We start from the raw sequence: 5,498 nt of genomic DNA on the forward strand, positions 1-5,498 counted from the left end.
TGCTTTTTCTATGATCCAACAGATGTTGGCAATTTGATCTCTAGTTCCTCTGCCTTTTCTAAATCCAGCTTGTCTTGGTTCACATACTGGTGATGCCTGGCTTGAAGAATTTTGAGCATTACTTTGCTAGCATGTGAGACGAGTGCAATTTTGTGGTAGTTTGAACATTATTTGGCATTGCCCTTCTTTAGGATTGGAATGAAAACTGACTTGTTCCAGTCCTGTGACCACTGCTGAGTTTTCCATCTTTGCTGGTATATTGAGTGCAGCACTTTCACAGCATCATCTGTTAGGATTTGAAGTAGCTCATCTGGAATTCCACCACCTCCACTAGCTTTGTTCATAGTGATTGCTTCCTAAGGCCCACTTGACTTCACATTCCAGGATGTCTGGCTCTAGGTGAGTGATCACACTATCATGGTTTTCTGGGTCATTAAGTTTTTTGTTTGTTTGTTTAGTTCTTCTGTATATTCTTGCCACCTCTTCTTAATATCTTCTGCTTCTGATAGGACCATACCATTTCTGTTCTTCTTGTGCCCATCTTTGCATGAAATGTTCCCTTGGTCTCTCTAATTTTCTTGAAGAGATCTCCAGTCTTTCCCATTCTATTGCTTTCCTCTATTTCTTTGCATTGATCACAGAGGAAGGCTTTCTTATCTCTCCTTGCTATTCTTTGGAACTCTGCATTCAGATATCTTTCCTTTTCTCTTTTGCCTTTTGATTCTCTTCTTTTCTCAGGTATTTGTAAGGCCTCCTCAGACAACCATTTTGCCTTTTTGCATTTCTTTTTCTTGGGGGTGATCTTGATCCCTGCCTCCTGTATAATGTCACAAACCTCCATCCATAGTTCTTCAGGCACTCTATCATATCTAATCCCGTGAATCTGTTGTCACTTCCACTGTATAATCGTAAAGGATTAGATTTAGATCATACCTGAACAGTCTAATGGTTTTCCCTACTTTCTTCAATTTAAGTCTGATTTTGGCAATAAGTGGGATTCCCTTGTGGCTCAGCTGGTAAAGAATCCATCTGCAATGCCAGAGATGTGGGTTCTATCCCTGGGTTGGGAAGATCCCCTGGAGAAGGCAAAGGCTACCCACTCCAGTATTCTGGCCTGGAGAAATCCATGGGCTGTATAGTCCATGGGGTTGCAGATTCAGACACAATGGAGTGACTTGCAATTTGCACTTGGCGATAAGGAGTTCATTAGACATTACTGGCCAATCATTATTTTTAATTGTGGAGGTAACATTAGTATTATATTTTGAGCACTTGACTAACCCCCTTTTAAAATCATGGATCCCTGCTGAAAGTATTCCTAATCAACCAATAAGAATCTTAGTTTTCTTCCATTTTATCATTTAAATAATTCTGTTAGTTTTGAACCACGTGTTTTTGATCATCTTTTAAATATTGTATTTATTTTTGGTCATCTTGTAAACTAGTGTATTTATTAATTAATAATCAGAAAAAATGTATTTTATTTTTCAATCATCTTTTAAACTAATGTATTTATTAGCTAATAATGGGACAGTTATAAGGATAAATTATAACTAAAATTAAAATATTTATATTTCTGTTTCCCTAGTGTCTCAGCTGGCAAAATATCCACCTGCAATGCGGGAGACCTTGGTTCCTTGCTTTGTTCCCTGGGTTAGGAAGATCCCTTGGAGAATGGAATGGCTACTCACTCTAGTATTCTGCCCTGGAGAAGCTTTTGGTATCTTTTGTATGAATAATTACCTAATCCAGTGGGGATTTTTTTTACTATTTTAAAGGGTTAGAAATATAAACTTTTTAACAATATATTTTATATATTTATAAATATATAAGTATTGTATAAAATACATATTATATGTTTATAAATACATCTTTTATAAAAATATTTAAATATGTTTTGATATATTTATAAATATTTTATAAAATGCATTGTATATATATTTATAAATATATAAATTTTATTTAAAATATTTGTATTTCTAACCCTTTAAAATAGTTAAAATAAAACCGCAGAGCATCAGGCAATTATTCATACAAAAGATACCAAAGGCAGAAAAAAAAATTGATCAAAGGCTTTGCAATGTAATTAGGGAATGGAAGGGAGAAACACACACAAAAGAAAGACTGGCTTTTCTCTTCCCCAAAACAACCAGCTCAAGAGACCTGTCAAGGTGAAGTCTCAGGAAGTCCCATCCTCACTGATACATCAGCAGTCACGTCCGAGCCGTGATCTGACCCATTTGCGCACCAGAACTAGACCCAGTGGACCAGCCCCTCCTGAATTCATCCTGAAACGATTTCTCCACTTGACGGATAAGGAGCCAGGCTCCCTCTCAGATTCTGCCACCTCACTGCTTCTGTCCCCTGTGCTGTTTCGTCCATCTCCACGTCTAAGGGCTTAACTTGGGGTAACCAATAATACTTCAGTCTTTGATTTTTCTGTCCCCTTGACGTCCTCATTGCCTGGAGCTGCACACTGTCCAATATGGTTAACAGTAGCCATGGATGGCCATTTGAATATAAATTTAAATACATTTAAATTAAATAAATTTAGGAATACAGCCCCACTCTGAAACTTTCTTCCTCTTGTCTGTCTTTCACCCTTGACATTCTATTACCCAGCGATCCATCTGGAACTACATTCACAGTATTTCCAGAATCCTGTCAATTTTCATCGCTTCCAAAATTATCAGTGCGGTACATGCCACCATTATCTTCTGCCTGGGTTATTGCAATAGGCCCCTAAGCCAAACAAGCATGTCTCCACCACATGGTCTTTGCACTTCCTTCTTGCTTTTCAAGGACTCTCTTACCACAGTCCTCTCTACTCCCTTCTTCAAGTCTTAGTCCCTCAGTTCCTTTAATATATGCTCAAATATTCCTCTCTGGGATTTCATCACACTATGTAATCTGGTCTTTCTCCCTCACACATCTCACCCTGATTTATATTTTGAATAAAGGAATTCCCTCCCCTCATTACCCAGATTTATACTTTGATAATTTTCCAGATATATTCCCTCACCTATCATACGTAATCATAATAACCTTACTTTAAAAACCATAGGTATTCTATTTTATGATGTGGCTTTTCACACTATAAAATATAGCATAACCAACATTCATATCAATAAAGTTTGATCTACATAATACATTTCAATATCCTCATGATTGTTTTTAGTATGTATATTCCATCACATAATGATACTAAAATTAGAAGTAGTATTCAACATAGCACTGAAATGAACATCTTAGTGTCTTTGAACACTGGTTCAATATTTACTCATTTCAAATTCAAGTATTAGAATTGATATGACAAAATATATGCACATTTCCAATTAGGATAAAGTATTTCAAAAGTCAATCTTCCTACTCTACTTAAAGACAGTAAATGCTACCTTATCTATTACATAATTACTAACCCCTGTATATTTTTACTTAATATTCTTTTTTTTTTTTTGTATTTTTAAATGCATTTATTTCTACTATGAACATCTCAGAGGGAAGAGGTTAACAGCTGATAGTTGACTGAAAGGAACATAGAAGAGGAAGAAGGGAGTACCAATCTAGCCCAGACATTGAAACAGGCAGAAAAAAGTGAGTTGAAGCAGAGAAATGATCACAGGTGATGAAGGATTCAGTTACCTATGGAGGGAAAAAAATCATCTACCAGAATACACCTAGCAACAGTTGCTTTTCAACTACTCCTTGGACTGGAAGTTTCCAAGATTTAACCCTTGAATGAGTCACAGAATTACCGGAGCAGAACTAAGAGCCAAATAACTATTCTCCTAAAATAGAGACCAGAAACTTAATTTTCAACTGCCTTGAAGATTCTTTGTTGCTGGAAGGTGCATGGGTAATTGAAGGCAAGAGTACTTACATGACTTGCCCTAATCATTCCATTCATTTGTGGTCTCACTGGAATCCAAACCAGGGTTTTACACTGTTGGGTTTTTACTTAGTTTCATTTACACTTTTGCATTCTGCTGCTGCTAAGTCGCTTCAGTCGTGTCCGACTCTGTGCGACCCCATAGACAGCAGCCCACCAGGCTCCCCCGTCCCTGGGATTCTCCAGGCAAGAATACTGGAGCGGGTTGCCATTTCCTTCTCCATTTACTTAATATTCTTGAGGTTCAATCTTTTAAATGATGTGACTCTTTTTCTTTTTTAAACGTGTTACCCCATACCCTATTTCTCTGACCATTTTTCTAATGAGTTGTTGGACATTTTCTCATTGCTTTGCATAAGCTATATGTACAGTTGGGTCTATTAACACTTTTTCTGTTATACACACACACATACACACAGATATACATATAACTACATTTAATATAGAAATAGATATACATACACATATAGTTTCATTTACATATATGTACTACTTTCTTTACCATTCACAAGTTTTAAATCTTAGTCAAATCCATTGTTCTACTTTAGAGTTTATAATCTCTGAATTTTGAATATTTACATAAGTTGCATACACACACACACACACTGTGGTTTATAATTCGTATAAACATAGCATGCATTTAACTTTTCCAGCTCATGCCCAACTTGCAACCCTGGAACTAGGTCATAAGTTGGGTTCAAAACTGGAGTTTGTTTCCTTGCACCCTTTACCCCAATGACTACTAGCTGATTTATAAAGTCCCCTTGTTGTTATTGCTCATTATTGTTCTGTCATTCAGTCATGTCTGACTCTTTGTAACCCCATGGACTGCAGCATGCCAAGCTATGTGGTCTACTGGAGATGGGAACAGCAAACAACTCCAGTACTCTTGCCTTGAGAACCCCATGAACAATATGAAAAGTTTTCTTGAATATAAACTAAATCCCTTTTAATGTGAGAGCCAGTTTCTTGGCTTTATGTTTTTTTCCTACTAATCTGTCTCTCTATTTCCATTTCAGATTCTACCTTTTATTTTTAAAAGTTTACTTTTCTAGAGCACAGATTTTTAGTACACATGTGGATACTGAATCTAATCTAATCCCATACTTAGTTAAGTGAAGACCAAAAATTACACATGTTCTTCAGAGTTTATACATTTTTAGTTATAATTCTTTGAAATAATCTTGAAATCATGATCTCTGGAGGTCAATTACCTCTTTTTTCAGTAAATAACAAAACATCACAATATAATCCAGATTTTAAAAGGTACCAGCTAAGAGGTGTTCAAAGCTTTTCTAATATTTTGAAAATGCAATCACCATCCATGAAAATATCCCATATTTATTACAAATGGATAGAAAGGTTACCTCCAGTGTTCTTGCCTGGAGAATCCCAGGGACAGGGAAGCCTGTTGTGCTGCCGTCTATGGGGTCGCACAGAGTCGGACACGACTGAAGCAACTTAGCAGCAGCAGCAGCAGCAGTGGTTGATTAATGAATTTGTTACTTAATTTCTAATCTTAACTTTATTGAGTCTATCTTTAGATTTTTCTGAGTTTTCCCATTGTCTTGCTTCTATCAAATTCATTTATTCTTATTGCAGCTAATCA

The 5,498-nt window shown here is 36.3% G+C and overlaps 1 long non-coding RNA gene across 1 annotated transcript; it reads left to right on the forward strand.

The window, feature by feature from the left end:
• The first annotated feature begins 342 nt into the window (after positions 1 to 342).
• LOC123332660 lies at positions 343 to 3,028 on the forward strand. Its single transcript, XR_006549602.2, has 2 exons — positions 343 to 399; positions 2,154 to 3,028. It is a non-coding gene; the product is annotated as an uncharacterized LOC123332660 (long non-coding RNA).
• Positions 3,029 to 5,498: the final 2,470 nt, after the last annotated feature.

The sequence above is a fragment of the Bubalus bubalis genome, chromosome 1 (assembly GCF_019923935.1).
Source record: "Bubalus bubalis isolate 160015118507 breed Murrah chromosome 1, NDDB_SH_1, whole genome shotgun sequence".
NCBI lineage: Eukaryota > Metazoa > Chordata > Mammalia > Artiodactyla > Bovidae > Bubalus > Bubalus bubalis.